Genomic DNA, 19,433 nt, shown 5'->3' with positions numbered 1-19,433 from the left:
TTTTATGTTCTATCAATTATTGAATGAGTGGTGTTTTCTTCTTCTTTTCGTTCTTAAGTAATGCTTGGTCTAGTTTCCCTTTCTCATATAAATATTGTCTTTTGACATCATAAATGAGTTTAGTGCCATTATGCATTGAATGTTAATGCAGGTAAACCTCAGGTGATGGAAATGTATGTATTATTTGATTACTTATATGATATTTGGTGCTTGTAAGTCTTTTTCATTTTGAATGCACTTATTAGTGTCTGTATAAGAACAAAGCTAAGTGAAGTAAACTTAATATTTGAGATCTTTGTGCTGGAGGGTGTAGTTTCCTGAAAAATTCAATTTACTCCTTTCTCTCTCCCCCCTCTTTTTCTCTCTCTAACACATGCACACACCGGATGCGAGAAAAAATCATGGAGTTTGCATGGAAATTCCTTTCCTCAACCTGTCAGTTTCTCCCAGTACCACCTACAGTGAGGAGTGAAATGTCAACACTTAATAGGAAACTTAACACTGCAAAATATTCATAGCATGCTATATAGAGACTGTTGCGCTGTTATGTTGTCTGTATAGGTGTTAACATGACTTTATTGTACACTGTCTGGGGTCATCTTTACTGGAGTACTAAGTGACTACTAACTATGCATGTCAAACCATAATAATTTGTCAGGTGGCTGATGCTGTCATGTAGCGTATGAAATTGGTGGGACTGGTGCTATAGGAACTGCAATGAAACTAGAAGAAAACATGCTTATTGCTCCCAACGGTCTGCTTGGGCATAATAGTTGTTATGATTATGGCTCTATAAATTGAGTTACTAATTAGACTTCGATTGTACAGATCAATTAAATATAGCCTCTTGATTTTTATATCAGATTGTAAACAAGTTTAAGGATCTAAGCAATTATTCAGAGCTCCCTTTCTGTATATAAACAAATTGTAAAATATTATATTCATGTACATATATTCTTACAAATGTATATATGGCAAGGAAAAAAGACATTAGGTGTTAAAATTATTTATTTATTATTGAATAATTTATAAAAATAAGTATAGAGAAATAAATAATAGATACTTTCATACATGTCAAATTATTTAATAAAATTAAGTAATAGGTAAATAAAAATTGCTTGATAGAGTAGGCACATATACATTTAATATATTAATGTTTCAATATATATCAGATTTAATATATATCAGTTTAAAAATATGTATGTATGTATGTGTGTGTGTGTGTGTGTGTGTGTGTCTTTGTTTACAATATGTTATGTAATATATTTAGAATATAGAATTGGATTTAGTCTTTCTGTTATCCACTACACACACACTCTCTCTCACACACACACACACACACACACACACACACACACACACACGCACACAAATATATAATTTTCAAAATGATGTCTGGTTCCCTGCATTCTTCAGCTGGTCTGTTTTGTAAGTTCTGAAGCCATGAGAGTTTCATTAGGAGCAGGTCTAAGTAGTGTGTGTGTGTGTGTGTGTGTGTCCTGTACAGTGACCCAGCAGCAGTGCTATGAGAGCTAGCAGCATGCCGCTCCTTTAATGACCTATGAGAGCTGTGGACCCAGGCCATACACAGGGAACTTGAGAACCTGCTGAGCAACTTCTGTTGATCTAAGCCAGGTGAGGGGCCCACACTTCTGCGAGACAGAGAGAGAGAGAGAGAGAGAGAGGTGGGGACAAGACTTTGAGTGTGTGTATGGGGAGTTTTATGACACGATTTTTGTTTGAATTATTGATAGCTTGGTATGCTACTCTCTAATCTGTTCTTGTACATTTTATGATTCACTATATGTGGGTTTGTTTCCCAAAGACGTCCTATTCATTTCTGTGTGCATAATGTTTCTAAACATAGTTGCGTGTGAATGGAAAATTCAGTGTTTTGTCTAATAAAAGTACACACTGCAAATAAAGAGAGATTTTAAGGTAACACACTGACTCTGTGCTCTCGTTTTAAGCTCACTCAAATAAACCACAATATCGCTCATACAGCAGGTGAGCTGCATCAATTCACAGGAGTCCGTCATAGACCTCCACAGCCTGAGAAATTTAACCTCTCAATGAAAACCACAATGTCCTGACCTAAAACCAGAGATGTGAACAATAGCAAATAAAACACAGGATATACTCAGTGAGTAAAGTGCCTTCAGATGTTTCTTTCATGTTCTTGTACAGCTTGATTATTTTTTTCGAGCTCCGCTCGGTGTGTCCTCTCATTACCACGGTGTACTACCTGAACACTACAGGACTTCAGAATTATAAATATTAATTCTTCCCCTCACCTGAAAATCTAACAGCATGCTATACCTCACTGCTCAATTATTGATTTCCAGCAGGCTTATAAAAGTAATGAAACTCTGGATTGTTCAGAAGAATTTGGAGAACAACTGGTGAGTAAATTCTATAAAATGTTTAGTAGTTTAATCACAATGTGTTTATTCATTATGAATTGCATTCCATAATTGACATTGGTTATTTAAAATGTTTTTATTATAACAATTCTATAATATTAATAATCTAATATTTTAATACAATTTTTAATGCTGTTTTATTTATTGATTTATAGATAGATATTTCGCAGATAAAATATCGCAGGATTGTGCATGTGTGTATTTATGCTAATTTGATATTTGGTGTAATTCCCACGTAAAGCATTTGAAGTCAAATCTTGCTAGATTTTGTATTGTATAATCGAGATTAATAGGGGAAATACATCTGGTGTGTTTTAGTGAAACGGAAACTGTGATCAGCAGGTGGCAAAAGCTTCCTAAGACATCCCGTTATAGCATCAGCATGCTGCAATTTCAGCTTTGAGAATTAAAAAGTTTTATTCTTATAGCAGAGCTTTTCTGCTAAATGTCAGCCATGTATGTGTAAAAATCCACAAGAAAAAAGTTTATCCTTCCATAAAACTTTCCTCCCTTGACTTCCACTGATTCATCCGAAAAGAATACATGGATGAAACCCCCTCCCAAGACATTCCCTCTTCCATGAACAATAAATGTGGAAGTGTCATGTAATATTGATGGGCTCAGCTGATGATCTCCTGACGACCCCAGTTTGGTCCCTCTCATGTTCTATAAAATATTCATGATCCTTGTCCCCTTCCTGCACCCGCCCCCTCAGCATCCCATAATGCATGTGTGATGTTCTGCTGGGCCGCTTGCACAAAAACACACACCTAGCTGCAGGAGCAAAGAATGATGGGATATATAAGCATGATCTCCTGTGGTAAAACCAGCTCTGAGTTTTCTAAACTTAAAAAACAACACAGGTTTTCCCTGATTTCAGTTCCAAGTCTGGAATTTTTTTCCTCCATTGTACACCTGACGTTCCCCACCCCTGCACTTTGAGTAATCTCACAACCATCATTAATGTCATTCAACTTTTCTTCTTCTCCTCCTCCTACTCTCCCTCACCTGTTCACCTGCATCTGTTCTTTTGTCATTTTTATCAATGCGCCCTTCTTCTCCTCCCTCCTTTGCGTTCCTCCTTCCGTCGTTCTCATTAACACCCCGGCCCTGATAGATGTAGAGAAGTGGCCTACTGCTCCTTGAGAGGCTCTCCCGGGTGTCCCGTGCAGCCCTGGCACCCTGTGTTCCTCTCCGTAGACCCGGGCCTGTGCCATCTGCCTCTGTCACTGCCACCGCTGGGCACTGGGAGTCAGTGTGCATGAGGCAGCCTTCTTCTGCTGCAAGAAATCAACACATGCTGTGGCTGCTGCAGCTTTTCAGCCGCTAGGTATACTGAAAGTTTACTTTTATGTGACTAAAAGTTTTATTAAACAATATTAAGTTTAAACAGGAGAGGCATGCATTTAAATTTTTATTTTTTTGTCTGTTTGGTATGTCTTTTTGTGCAGTTTAGTCCATTCTGTATTTTTTTTTCGTTCTGTACTGTGATTGTTTAATTTGCTACTATATGTAAATATACGCTATTATTAAAAAATTTGGGGTCAGCAAGATATTTTTAAATAAAAAATAATACTTTTATTCAGCGATGATGCATTAAATTGACCAAAAGTGCATTGTTATATAAGATTTGTTTTAAATAAATGCCATATAATCCTGAGTCAAAAACATTCCAGAATTGACAGTGATGGAATAAAGTGTCCCATGTTTGTTCAGTCCATAAGTTGTCGTTTAACCTTTTGAACTTTCTATTCATCAAATAATTCTGAAGAAAAAGTATCACAGTATACACTAAAATATTAAGCAGCTCAAATTTTTCAACATTGATCATAAGAAATGTTTCTTGAACAGCAAATCTGCATATTAGAATGATTACATTTTAAAATATATTAACGTACAAAAAAGTTATTTTAAATGTCATATTACTGTATTTTTCATAAAATAAATGCAGGTTTTCAAAAACATTAAAATATCATTCTGCCCCTTAAATTTTAAGAGCACATTTATATATATATATAAATTATTTTAATATGTGAAAATGAACAACGTAAAGCTGAATTTCCCCAGGCTTTGTAAACTAAATCTACCATTGGTTGGATGAACAAATAGCCACGCCCTCAACCCACACCATTGGTTGAGCCAGTGTTGCTTTGTCGTGCTGGTCGGAAAGCAAACATGTTTTAACAGCACCACAAATACTTTCCAGGTAAAACAACCTACAGATGGCTTACGTATAGTCGTCTTGCATATTAAACTAGGACACTAGGAAGTATTTTAACATTTAGCAGTAATAAATGATTAAAACCGGCTGTTGTGATACAAAAATATTTGTTTTTGTTCACAAATCGTACACAAAATTTGCGCCTTACTTTGAATGTTTGTCTGGCATGGAAAATGTAATTAACAAACCATGTTTGTGCCAACTTGAGCAGGCAATATGCTGTTTACCTAAACCACTATCTGAGCAGAGAAAACAAATATTTCTAGTTGAGAGAGGCGCTGAAAGTCCCACGGGGGCAGACTGGAGCTGTGTTCTCTCCAGCACCGTACCTCTGCACCTACCTCTGCTCGAGAGCGTTGGCAGACGCAATCACCCAAGAAGGCGGGATACTTTTCCGTGTGGACGACAGGAGAATGTGCGTTACCTGCCAGTGACTGTCGCGCAGCCAAAAGACGAAACCAGGATGGGGCAAATCAGACACATGCATGCAAGCAAACGCCCTATGCGCACTTGCATCCACCCCGTTCCCAGCATTCCCTACTTGCTGGCTGAGTCTAATTCAGTGTCATGTTCCGGGGAAGCCCAGATTGTGAACTAGCTCCTTCCCGGTGTGTTATTTATTGGGTGGGCAGTGAGTCGCTGTCTCCTTATTTACACCAGATTGCTTCTCCAGATGTTTTTTTGGGAAGAAATCCCCCACCCCTCCTAATGCCTCCCTCCCACTGCCCCCCACCTCTCTTTGTCCAGATGGAAATGATTTTTATTTTTTATTTTTTGTAAGGGTTTCTAATCCCTTTCTTTCCTGGGCTGTTTTCCACCGCATTGTGATAGGAAACTTACGACGAGCCGAAGAGAAAGGTGCAGGGTTAAGGCCAAGTCTTGTCATCGGGAAGCAATCCCTTCCTCTGGTTGTTAAATAAAACCTACGTAGAATTTTTTCTTGTTTTTTTTTTTTTTTGCTTGGTGTGTGACCCAGCGAAAGCCACTCGGCCTGGTGTAGATGTAGAATGAGCTTTTGTGCTCAATGGTTCTCCCTCACATTCACATTAGTTCCTCTCAGCCAGTGTTGTGGAGAGCGCAGCACGGGGAAATGGACTGTGAGAACGCTAACCAGATGGCTTAGATCCCCAAACCCCAGGGGAGCGAGGCATAGTTCCGGACTAAGCTAAATCAGTGTACCTAGACTTCAACAGCAGATACACGTAATAAGGAAACTGTCTGAGCAAAATAATAAGGGATTGGGGTGGATAAGAGAATGTATTTGAATGAATCAAATTGAGTTCAAGTACTCTGTGAAATGCAGTAACTAGCACTTTTTGAGTAATGACTGAAATCAGGTTTCTAAGACGAGGGATTTTCAAACTTTCTGATGACATCACAGACTCCAAAATACGATCCTTCTTTTGTGTGGCACCACAAGGCATTTATAAAGATCCTTTTTATACTGTTAAAAAATGCTAATTCTTATAAATGTGTAAAATATTATTTTTTTCTGTTTACTTTTACGTTTTTACTTTCTATTGAGGTGACACTTTTATTTTTTTTTTGCACTAATAAAATAAATGTTTTATTACTAATAGTTTTTAAAATTTTATTTTCATTATTTTATTATTCTTCATGATTTCTGACCAGTGTTTGAAAACTAAATGAACAGCAATAATGTAAATTCAGTCAATTTTATTAGTTTTTTTTATACAATAAAATTTGATATAAAACTGTAATAGAAAAACATTACTATTATTATAAAATAGTTTTGTGTGTGTATATATATATATATATATATATATATATATATATATATATATATATATATATATATATATATTTTATATATATATATATATATATATATATATATATATATATATATATATACATACTATATAAATTTAATTTATATAGAACTATTTTCTGAACTTTTACACAGCTCTCTAGCACCCCTTGTGGACACTCTTGAAAACCCGTTTTATTCTGTGATCTTGACAAAAGCGTTTTGCTCAACTATGCTCAGATTCGGAGAAAATGAAGATAATGAAAATATCAAAACAGAAAGAACAATTGTATACAATCAAAATACTCCAAAGACATTTTTTCTGTTCCAGTGGTGGTTAATTTACTGTGTTTTGACTGTCTAGGGTAATATAAGAGGTGAAATTATCCATTTTCATGCTCATTTTTTGTTTTTTGCATTTTGTGCTACCTTTGATAAATACAGTAACACCCTGCGCATCTAAAATGAAAACGGTGGGTTTGGTTTGATGGAAACATCAATCAAACTCTCAAAATCGTAGTCTTTTTAAAATCTGAGATGTTCTTTTTCTCTTTCTTCAAGAGTAGTCAATTGGCACTAAAACTTTCCAATTTTATACCGCAGATAAAAGATCATTTACTTCTCCTGAAATCAAATAGGACATTTCTCTGGTGAGCAGTAAGGAGCATTGTTCTAAAACTATAAGGCACAGATTCGTCTGTAGATCTCCGGCGAGGTCCGTGGGGGTGGGAGGAAGAGGGATGGGGGAACGGCAGATTGATGAAGAGCTGAAGTGGGTCCCTGGGTGACACACGCTCCACTCCACAATATTAAAAACTCCCACACGTTTTTGGGGAGGCAAAATTGCCCTTGCTGGAACGCTGGTGTATTTTTTCCCAGTAATGAGCAGCATTTGTTTTATCTTGATAGATGGGACGTTGAGGAGAATTCATATCATCGCAAAACTCCGAAACTGCCTTCCATTTATGCCTGGGTACCCCATTGATCGCTGCTGAAGGACATCTTGACAATTACGCAAGGGACGCCTTCAAGAAACGGTTCAAAGCCGACTGCGACACAATGCGTGTTTTTTGGGGGCGGCTACAAAGAAAATTTCAGAGTTTAGTCTTGCAACCTGTTACTTTCGCCACTGCTTTCTCGTTGGCGTCTCACGCAGCCAGATTTTTGGCTTCTAAAGGTCTTCTGTGCAAGGAAAAGCAGGTGCTACTGAATATTCAGAAGGTGTGGTTTTATGAAAAATGCCTTTTAGTTTGTGCTGCTTACAATTATGTCACTTTTGATCGTTGTTTAAGTTTTCCAGGCGCAGTCCGCTCCATGGTTTCATCCTGCGACTGTTATCAGAGAAACTGGACCTGGCCCAATGCGTCAAAGTGACCCTATTACAACGACAGCGAGACTAGATCCCTCTCGTGGCCTGCACTTGCACCCGCTTCCCTCTCCACAGGATGTAAATGGCCGTTTAAATGAATTAATGTAAGGTTTCTTTCATACATGCCCCAGTAATATTGAAGCCATTACGGTCCTCTCCGGAGTTGGCATGGTCAGCGCTTAGTGCTTAATGTCTTCCACGTTGAGCTTATTAATCTAAACAGTGCGGCCCAGCTGCTCTGGATCGGCCGTTCCTGAGAAGCGGCGGCGGCGGCGGCGGTCTCGCATCTGAACAGCTGCCATATGTGGCTGTGGAAAAGCTAACTGGCTTGTGTCATTTTATTCACTTAATTCTGACCACTCCTGGTGAGTAGGTTTTCACAGAGGCCTTCATTGAGACCGCTTCCAACTGTAAAGCCCCACTCGGATACGCCGTTCCTCCCTGAGGTCTCGCCAAAAAAAAAAAAAAAACCACAGAGCCACTGATTTACATAGCTGTGACTCCCACTACCAACCACCTCAAACTGCTTTGGGCTGTAGAGCTGAGCCGAACCGTTTAAAGTCTTACCATAAATGTGTTCGTGTATTACAGGGAGATGATTAATCAGAAATGACTTGTTTATGGAGTGTATGACAACGTGTTGATTTTCAATACGGTCGTGACATGTGGCAAACATCAGCGCTGCTTTTCTCTGACAAGAGGACTGTGCGAGTTGGAAAGATCATTTACGAGAGTGGACTGAAATTATGGTTTGGCTGCTCTTGTGGCTTATCTGAACTCATTTTAATTGTCAAATTGAAAACATTGATACATTTGAGTGTTTAATTCAAGCAGGGACGAGTTTGTGTTTGTCAATAAGATTGGAAAGTAGTTTTCTCCACAACCTAAATCTTTCATATCGCTTCCTCTTTTTAATCAACAGATGAGTTGACTAGAAATTACGCTTAGAAGTGGAAAGTGGGTCTGGAAGTGCCACAAACTCATTACATTTATTATATGCAATATCTGTCTCTTTCTTTCTTTTACAGATGCAGTTTCTCAACAAAGAAACTTGCCACTCTGGATTCACCCAGAACTTATTAAAAAGTTTTGTTTACAATAACAGCACACCTGTAAAAGTAAGTAGTTTTTTTTGCTTGTTTGTTTTATTTGACAAACTTTAAAACAAAATCCAAAAATCCCATAAAGACTAATCCATAGACATTTCTAATCCATATTGCATCTTGTTCTTCTGGCCAAGAACCACACATGAATAAGAGACTGTTTGACTGATATATAAAACAACAAACCACAGTTCACGTGGTTTACGGTTTGAGGTTGGAATCTGTGAGCGGAGCAGAGTTGCCCATCCTTGATATTGATTAAAAGATACAAAATGCACTGCATTTTAGCTTTCTTATTTTGTTCAAGAGCATTATCTGTTCAAGTCCACGTGTCATACTAACAAGGAACGTATGACCATAGTAGGCTTACGATGTTTCAACACTGTCGAGGATGAAATACACAGAAAAGCCATAGGCATATTTCCATTGTGGTACTTGCGAATCCATATGTTACAATGCCACTTGAAGTATATAAGTCCATTTCAACCTTAGAGTTAAAATAAACATTGGCTTCATAGCTCACAATATTTAATGTTTCATAGTTGTGAATTTATTTCTCACAGATGCAACTTCTTTATATCTTCAAATTTTTTATGTAACTATTTGTGTATTTTATAAAATTGATCTGTATACATTTTTTAATTTGACTACTGTTGTTTAATGTTTTGTGTCATTTGTTCTGACAAAGGCCTCATTTATTTAATCAAAATACAATAAAAACAGTAATAGTGTGAAATATTGTCTATATTAAAATATCATCTCTATTTATTGTGATTTATTCCTGTGATGCCAAAGCTGAATTTTCATTGTCATGATCCTTCAGAAATCTTCCTAATATGCTTTGATTTTCTGCTCAAGAAACGTTTCTTATCAATGATCAAAAGAGTTAGGCTGCTTAATATATATTTTTTGAAGCGTGATACCATGGAAAGGTTCAAATAACAATTTATTTGAAATGGAAATATTTTGCACCAGCATAAAAAAATATTTTTATAATTTATTTTTTTATTTATTTTAAAAAAGCCCTAAGTATTTTTTTCTCTTACACTGTAAAAAGTGAAAGTTGACTTAACTTAAAAAAAATTAGGAAACCCGTTGCCTTAAAATTATTAAGTACATAATAATAAAAAAATAAAAAAAGTTAAGTAAACTTGACAATTCAATTAACTTATTTTTTAAATTATCATTTACTTAATAATTTTAAGGCAACGGGTTTCCTCAATTTTTTTTAAGTTAAGTCAACTTATCACTTTTTACAGTGTACTGACTCTAAACGTTTGAACGGTTGTGTAAAGTAATAGTAAAATACAAAACTAAGTAATGGGTAAATAAATTAAATTGCCAGAGTAAAGTGATCAAATATTGAAAGATATTTGAAATAATCAATGAAGAGATCGATAGCATGGAAACGGTGACTAAAGGCTGATTCACAAATTTTGACGTTTTAGATACAATCATGCAGATTGCAGCTGGATGATCTGAGCAGAGTATATTTTAAGGGAAACAGAGACATTCTCTTCATTTAAAGCTATTTGTCCATTGCCATGAAAAGTTTCCTTTAATACAGCTAGAAATCATAATTTAGAGCGTGCTTGGACACTTGTGAACAGACTGTCGCTACGTCCCCATATTCACTTCAGTTTAACCTGTCAGACAGAGACAAAAGAGCTGAGAGGCATTAACAGAGTCTCTTTCCCTGTCACGGTAAGGTTACTAACAGGTCGATGTACTAGTAGTGCAGAAAGGTAATGAAACGGGGTTCACCTCGGCGCTCTCACCTGGGAGGGTCCTCTTTGCCTGCTGTCTGCACAGATGAGAGCTTTAGGCTAAATCTCTGCTCCGGAGGGTGACACCCTTCAGCTCTTTGCCACCTTAATGGCAGGACTCAAGCCAGATAATGATGCTGACAGCCCAACTGTCAGTCTGCCTCTTCCTGCAGCAGCCCCTTAAGAGCTCAACGTGGGGCACTGGCCATGAATCCGTGAGACTGCTGCATTTTCAAAAGTCATTAATCTAAACAAAGACACCCCGGAGTCTTCCGCGACTCCCTCCGCTTGGCCTCGTCCTCTGCTCAGGATGGAGGAGACGAAGAATGAGTGCAAAAGAGGCAGCTCAAAGTTCTGCAGTGCCGTGACGGCCTGACATGGAGTCAGTGGGCCTCGCAGGTAAAAGGAAGTGGCTTTTTCAGCACCTTGGAGAGCTCTTGAAACCACTGCAGCTTTGATGAAGGCCGTGAGTGATGGTTATGCTGGACACATCAGAGTTGTTCCGCATTCAGAATTCAGTTGAGAATGCATTCTACGTTTCAGTTGAGCTCCTGAATTTGATGTACAGTTTGAACTAACATACAGAATTGTAATTCAAATTTGAGTTTTAAGTAGTTTTCAGAATGCATCAGACGCCATTTTCAGAAACATTATATGTGTGGTATATTTGTAGCAATAGCTAACAATACATTGAATGGGTCAAAATGATTGATTTTTCTTTCATGCCAAAAATCAGGATCTTAAGTAAAGATTTCTTACCGTAATATATCAAAACTTTGTTTTTGATTAGCAATATGCATTGCTAAGAACTTCATTTGGATAACTTGGTGATTTTCTCAATATTTAGATTTTTTTTGCACCCTCAGATTCCAGATTTTCAAATAGTTGTATCATCATCAACATTTGCGGTAAATTAGAGCATTTTGGGAAATAAAAGGTTTGTTTTTTTTCCAGAATCATTACGACTTAATATTTCACAATTGTGTATTTATTTCTTACAATTATGATTTTTTTAAAAATACCTTATAGTTTGTATAGGTAAGTTTGACTTTTTTTTTTTTTTTTTTAATTTGATATGTTTTAATTTTACTTTGAGTACTTCATAAATGAGTACATGCACTACCATTCAAAAGTTGTTCAAAGGAAGTTTCTTATACCAAGGCTGCATTTATTTAATTAATCAAATGTACTGTATCCATAAAATGAAAAATCATATATATAATTTTATAATATGACCTGAATGTGACCTGTATATATCAGGGAATAAATAGTAATTATTCCAAATTATATATATGTAAACAATTTGTTGCAAAATTTAAGGTGTTGAAAAGCAGTAGTGTGGAATTACAATGTAGTAAATTCCTCTTACTGTTCTTGCATTTAAAATTCCAATTCAACATTCTATGGGGTGTGACTAATCAATTCAAACTGAAATTAGAAATTTTGCACAACCCTTTTAGACTTGCTATTGTACATTAGAAATAAAGTCTGTCTAGCCAACTCTGTTTGGGTGGCATTAGAATAAAGAATCTGGGCTGTGGACTGGACTATGCCTCATAATGTTTTATGTCTTTTTGAGTCGTATAATTTAGTTTTGGAGGTCATAAGTCAGTTTTCCCACCCTCAACTAATACGCGAGTCCTCCTCTGTCCGTGTGTCATATCTCTTCCTCCATCACTATACAACGAGCCCTCAGACTGACACATGCTGCTTACCACATCCAACCAGCTCCTCCAAAGACCCCTAAATCTGCAAACATGTTGAAGATGAGAGAATGCGAAAGGTGTAGCCCTCAGACTAAAGCCAAAACTGCTTAACAACAAAGACACCTGGGCCAGAAGAGGACCATGGTTACAAAACAGTGACTCCACAGTTGCCAAATGCTAATGCAGATGTTTGGATCCTTATTTTCTCATAGATTAGCTGGCCAAAAGCAAGCTATGATTTAATCTCTGCTCAGATGATCATCAAAACTAAGAGTCAGCCACCATTTCTGTAGAAGATGCATCAGCAAAAGATGATTTTGCGTGTAGGACATTGACATTTTGAGCAAAGGTTAGAGTACAGTGGTACCAGATTGTTGCACCTTCTAAATTGTTGTTAATGAAAGGACAGTCTTTAAAGTAACCAATGATACATGATGTTCTCTTCAAGACTGCTCCACAAATTCCTCTACTAAATAGAAATGATTTTTGCTACATGTTGATAGCTCAATTAGACATTATCATTATTAATATTTGGTATAGAAACAATTTTAATTTAGAAATTGCTAGTACATTTCACAGACAGTTACACAGAAATAGCAAGTAACACACTGAATTAAACACGGAACTTTGAAGTAGAAAATTTGAATTAGTATTTTCTTGTAAATTGTACTTAAAATTTTCGGTTTTATTTACAACTTCAAAAAAATCATTTTATAATGTACCATACTGACTTAAAGATGCAGTCACTCCTATTTGAAGAGAACATATGATCATTATGTCAGTTTTATTCACACCATCCGCACCTAGCAGCAGGATCAGGAAGCTAGTGGGGTGTGAAATATCAGCCTAATTTAAAAGTGATTTCTCCCATATATCTCCTTCAGCTGTGTTCTTCTGACTGCTGTGTTCTTACTACATCTGTACTTTACTGTAGAAAAAGAATTTGAGACACACTGTGCCTATACAACTAGGTCCTTATGCATGGGTAGGGCCATAATCAGGCGCCACATTTGTAGAAACATCATTTTCATGTAAAACAAGGATGCAATATATAATGTGGGCTTCCCACAATGCTTTGAGATCCCTGGGGCCACGTAAAGAATCACCACTCGCAAGATTCATCGTAGCGAAATCGTAAATAACTCTAAAATGCCTGGGCTGGATTTGTTCGTTTGCCTGTGCTCAAGTCTGACATCATCTGGAAAGTATTCCAAGCAAACCTGTCCCGTGTCGTTGCATTTGTCTGAATCCTGCCGGATGAAGCCGTTTTTTTGGCTCTTGCCTCTGCGTTGCGCGCTGGCTTTTCTCTTAAGAGCAGAAGATGGATCAGAACATCAACTTTCTTTCAGTAGTAGTGGAGAACGAGAGAAAGATGAGCCCTTGTAGTGTTTTCCATCTCCTTCTGCTTACCTGTAGTCGGTTCGATCGTTAGCAGGCAAAGGCAGCTTTTAACAGTCTGCTCGTTCTAGATTAATCTCTGCTGCTTCAGCTGTCAGTGACGTGTCATATCCCTGTGTAAGGAAGAGGAATTTGCCCTCCGCAATGCATTTGCAGAAATTAAAATAGGTACAGGAAGTGAGCAGCATTATGGTCTCTTGAGACTAGACTGTAACTGAAATATAAGGGTTGTATGCTGCCAGGCAAAAAAAAAAAAAAGAACAAATCTTATTCTTTTCCTCATGATAAATGGTTAGGGAAAGTTTTTTTGTTGCCTTTTGAGTATTTTATGTAATAACAGGAATAAGTTAGTACAAATTCTGTGTGGTAATACTTTTTGTAACTCTACAACTGTTGGCAGAACAACTGTTGGCAAAGGGGGCAATCACACAGGACTTATGTTTCGTCTGTGCTATTTTTTACTTCGTTTTTTTTTTTTTTTGGCTGTTACATCATGCTTAATTGTTTTTTGTCTTCCAGTTCAATGCAGTTATTATTGCATTTGATTTATTCTCAATTTTTTTTAGACAGACACAATATTTTGAATCTATTGAATTCTAATTAAACATTTTCAATGTATGCATCCATTTTCAAAACTGCACGTCTTATGTAGGGTTGCTGTATATACAGTATGTACACTACTGTTCATAAGTTTAGGGTCAAAATGTTTTTTTTATTTATTTATTTACCCCTGTTTTTGAAAGAAGACGCTTATGCTCACCAAGGATGAAAAATACAGTAAAAACAGTAATATTATAATAGCAATATTATTACAATTTAAAATAGCTGTTTTCTATTTGAATGTAATATAAAATGTAATTTATTCCTGTGATACAATCTGAATTTTCAGCAGTTATTACTCCAGTTTTCAGTGTCACATGATCCTTCAGAAATCATTCTAATTGGCTGATTTGATGCTCAAAACATTTCTAATTATTTTCAGTAAAAAATAAATAAAACTTTGGTTGAAATAAAAATAAAAATTTCCCCAGGATCTTTGATAAATAGAAAGTTAAGAGAAAATGTTGTTGTTATTATTACTAATAATATTATAAATATACACATTATATATGAAATATTTCCTGTTATTTTCTATCAATTTAACACCAGAATTTTTATATATAAACTTGAGATTTTTTTTGTTTTGAATTATAATATATGAAAATGTGGTCACACTTTATTTTAAGGACCAATTCTCGCTATTAACAAACCATCAACTACGACTTTTGCCTCAAACTCCTAATTAGCTGCTTATTAATATGGGTAGGATTAGGGATGTAGAATATGGTCATTGCAGAAGACATACTTTGTAAGTACTAATAAACAGCCAATATACAGTGAGGAAAATAAGTATTTGAACACCCTGCTATTTTGCAAGTTCTCCCACTTAGAAATCATGGAGGTTTCTGAAATTGTCATCGTAGGTGCATGTCCACTGTGAGAGACATAATCTAAAAAAAAAAATCCAGAAATCACAATGTATGATTTTTTAACTATTTATTTGTATGATACAGCTGCAAATAAGTATTTGAACACCTGTCTATCAGCTAGAATTCTGACCCTCAAAGACCTGTTAGTCTGCCTTTAAAATGTCCACCTCCACTCCATTTATTATCCTAAATTAGATGCACCTGTTTGAGGTCGTTAGCTGCATAAAGACACCTGTCCACCCCATACAATCAGTAAGAATCCAAAGACACTAGAGACAAAATTGTACACCTCCACAAGGCTGGAAAGGGCTACGGGGAAATTGCCAAGCAGCTTGGTGAAAAAAGGTCCACTGTTGGAGCAATCATTAGAAAATGGAAGAAGCTAAACATGACTGTCAATCTCCCTCGGACTGGGGCTCCATGCAAGATCTCACCTCGTGGGGTCTCAATGATCCTAAGAAAGGTGAGAAATCAGCCCAGAACTACACGGGAGGAGCTGGTCAATGACCTGAAAAGAGCTGGGACCACCGTTTCCAAGGTTACTGTTGGTAATACACTAAGACGTCATGGTTTGAAATCATGCATGGCACGGAAGGTTCCCCTGCTTAAACCAGCACATGTCCAGGCCCGACTTAAGTTTGCCAATGACCATTTGGATGATCCAGAGGAGTCATGGGAGAAAGTCATGTGGTCAGATGAGACCAAAATAGAACTTTTGGTCATAATTCCACTAAACGTGTTTGGAGGAAGAAGAATGATGAGTACCATCCCAAGAACACCATCCCTACTGTGAAGCATGGGGTGGTAGCATCATGCTTTGGGGTGTTTTTCTGCACATGGGACAGGGCGACTGCACTGTATTAAGGAGAGGATGACCGGGGCCATGTATTGCGAGATTTTGGGGAACAACCTCCTTCCCTCAGTTAGAGCATTGAAGATGGGTCGAGGCTGGGTCTTCCAACATGACAATGACCAAGCACACAGCCAGGATAACCAAGGAGTGGCTCTGTAAGAAGCATATCAAGGTTCTGGCGTGGCCGAGCCAGTCTCCAGACCTAAACCCAATAGAGAATCTTTGAGGGAGCTCAAACTCCGTGTTTCTCAGCGACAGGCCAGAAACCTGACTGATCTAGAGAAGATCTGTGTGGAGGAGTGGGCCAAAATCCCTCCTGCAGTGTGTGCAAACCTGGTGAAAAACTACAGGAAACGTTTGACCTCTGTAATTGCAAACAAAGGCTACTGTACCAAATATTAACATTGATTTTCTCAGGTGTTCAAATACTTATTTGCAGCTGTATCATACAAATAAATAGTTAAAAATCATACATTGTGATTTCTGGATTTTTTTTAGATTATGTCTCTCACAGTGGACATGCACCTACGATGACAATTTCAGACCCCTCCATGATTTCTAAGTGGGAGAACTTGCAAAATAGCAGGGTGTTCAAATACTTATTTTCCTCACTGTATGTTAATAACAGGCATGCTAATAAGCAACTAGTTAATAGTGAGAATTGGTCACTACTAAAGTGTTACCGCAAATGTAAGTTGTATATGTGCCCAACCACAATACAATCATAATCAGAAAACTAATAATAATATATGGAGGTGCTAGTTGCTGTAGCTGTGTATGTTTGTTAATTTTCTGCTCCTCCTATATTTTTAGCTTTTACATGTTATGTCATGTTAAAAAGTAGTTCAGGTTTTCCGAATTGCGTCTCGACACCCCTGCTTTCAGTTCTGTTGCACCCCATCTATGTGTGAACGCCCCCTAACTGAACTAACTTTGAATTAGCTCTCAAAACCTCATTTTGCTTTCTGTTCATTTTTACAGGTAATAAAATTCCAAATTTTTCTGTTTTCCTCAGGCATGTGGTTGAACGTCCCACCTCTAGAGTGACCACTTCCTGTTCCGCTTCATCTCGGACAGCAGCATGGAGGTATTTAGTCGTCCGAGACGAGGGCTGTCTGTTTTCCTGCGGTTGCTTCACCCGATTCCCCTCCACTGCACACCAGATGTAACCAAAGCAGAGGACAAAACAAGTGCATTATTTTTTCAGAGGCATGTCTAGTATGAGACAGTGATGCGCGCTGACAGGGCCTGCTAATTGGAGTAAATTAATTTACCTCGGGCGCCATGTTCTCACAAAGTGCCGCGCTCCATGTGAATAAGTGATGATCGGCAGGGCTCGTATAAGCCCCGAGTTTTTAAATCATTTAGCAGCGCATTCTGCTAATTAGCACAGAGAAAGCCGGCTTTCAGCTACAATTAAGACGGGCCTCTGTCAGTCAGGGGACCGCAGCCGGGAAGAAGCACTGATTTATTCATCCTGCAAGCAGATGCTGAGTGCATTGGGGGTTTGGATGGAGGGACTTGGAGATGAAGCAAGCAAGGGGATCTGAGAGATGAAGGCAGTGAGGGAGAGGACTGCAGTATGTGTGTGGGTTGTTATTAGTGTGCTGGTGCAGAAATTTAGTTTTATTTTTTTTTCTCCGCAAGAAAAGGCCCAAACAAAGCAATGAGACGAGCTGGTGCAGTACAGTAAGTCTACCCGTGAGGTTGTGTGTGTTAACTTGTGATTGGTCACCTATGGGCTTTACTACCCATGCTTAGTTGACAAGACTCTTTCCAGGACTGTTGAGAAGTCTGCTGTTACATTTCAGTTAGTAGTTGAGGTTGAGATTGGTTATAATTTAAAGGGACATGTCGTTCCAAACCTGTAAGACATTCGTTCAACTTCTGAACACAAATGAAGATACTTTTAATGAAATCTGAGAGATTTCTGTCCCTCCACTGACAGACTATCACTTTTTGATGCTTCAGAAATTTCATAAAAAGATCGTAAAACTAATCCATATGAATTGAGTGGTTTAGTCCAAATTTTCTGATCACTTTATATGATGAACAGATTTAATTTAGGCTTTTATTCACATTAGTTATGGCAAATGGAAGCATGCTTGCTTGAAGTGTGAGAACCAGTGAGGTTCATTCTTGTGTGTTATGCAGCACATTCGAGCTTCCCTAAGAATCATTAAGCAAGTATGGTTGAGCTTCTGTTTATGTTTGCTGATCAATGTGAAAAAAAGCCTAAATTAAATCTGTTATCATATGAAGCGATCAAGTCTCTTGAGAAGCGTTTCAGCTTTAAATGCTCCCTGAAATGTTCTGCTAAAATAAAATCTTGATAGTTTAATATTTGAAAATGAACAAATTAAAATGTCCATAAATATTGTAATATCACAGTTGTACCGTACTGTAAATTATTATTGTTTTTTTTTAATATAGTAAATCATTTTTATTATGTTTAGTATTATTATTGTTTTTTAATTTATGCATTTATTTTATTTTTTTACTATATAGTCATATTAATATATGTGACCCTGGACCACAAAACCAGTCGTAAGTCGCTGGGGAATATTTGTAGCAAGAGTCAAAATTATAGATTTTTCTTTTATGCCAAAAATCATTATTATATTAAGTAAAGATCATATTCCATGAAGATATTTTGTAAATTTACTACTCTAAATATATCAAAACGTCGTTTTTGATTAGTAATATGCATTGCTAAGAATTCATTTGGACAACTTTAAAGGCGATTTTCTCAATATTTAGATTTTTTCAGATTCCAGATTTTCAAATAGTTGTATCTTGGCCAAATATTGTCCTATCCTAACAATCCATATATCAATGGAAAACTTATTTATTCAGCTGTATAAATCTCAATTTCGAAAAAATTTACACTTAAGACTGGTTTTGTGGTCCAGGGTCACATACAATCACAAAACTTTGGCCAGACCTGTATCTTTTTTTTTTAAATTGCATTTTAAATCACAATTACAATTTTTATTTCTTATTTTATTTTTATTTATGAATTTTTTTTAGGAAAATAATAATTAGACCACACTGACCACATGCATTGCTAATAGTTGCTTGTGTTTGTTTTGAGTTTGCACCAATGATGATGTCACCTCCTGTAGGAAGATATTATTGCAAGGAAGTGGCTTGGAAGATTGGAAGTGATATTGAGGTAACAGGGGGGAAAAAACAAAACAAACTTGAATTAATTAAAACAAAATTACCAAGAAAATGAGAAATAGATTAGAGAAATAAAGATTACAAAATTAAGAAACACTTGGACAGTTTCCAAATAAATTGGCATTTTTTCATGTTAATGTTTGCTCAAACCAAATTAGTAAAATAATTGAA

The 19,433-nt window shown here is 36.8% G+C and overlaps 1 long non-coding RNA gene across 1 annotated transcript in view; it reads left to right on the top strand.

Moving 5' to 3' along the window:
• LOC131553639 (uncharacterized) overlaps positions 1-18,440 on the top strand; it is a 38,884-nt gene extending 20,444 nt beyond the window's left edge. The window contains exons 2-6 of the long non-coding RNA XR_009274224.1: positions 1,508-1,635; positions 2,005-2,143; positions 2,346-2,402; positions 8,813-8,902; positions 17,095-18,440. This is a non-coding gene — a long non-coding RNA (uncharacterized LOC131553639). The remainder of the gene's footprint in view (positions 1-1,507; positions 1,636-2,004; positions 2,144-2,345; positions 2,403-8,812; positions 8,903-17,094) is intronic.
• The last annotated feature ends 993 nt before the right edge of the window (positions 18,441-19,433 follow it).

The sequence above is a fragment of the Onychostoma macrolepis genome, chromosome 14 (genome assembly GCF_012432095.1).
Source record: "Onychostoma macrolepis isolate SWU-2019 chromosome 14, ASM1243209v1, whole genome shotgun sequence".
Taxonomy (NCBI): Eukaryota; Metazoa; Chordata; class Actinopteri; order Cypriniformes; family Cyprinidae; genus Onychostoma; species Onychostoma macrolepis.
The sequence above is the reverse complement of the archived record's forward strand: the minus strand, read 5'-3'. Positions and strand labels throughout refer to the sequence as shown.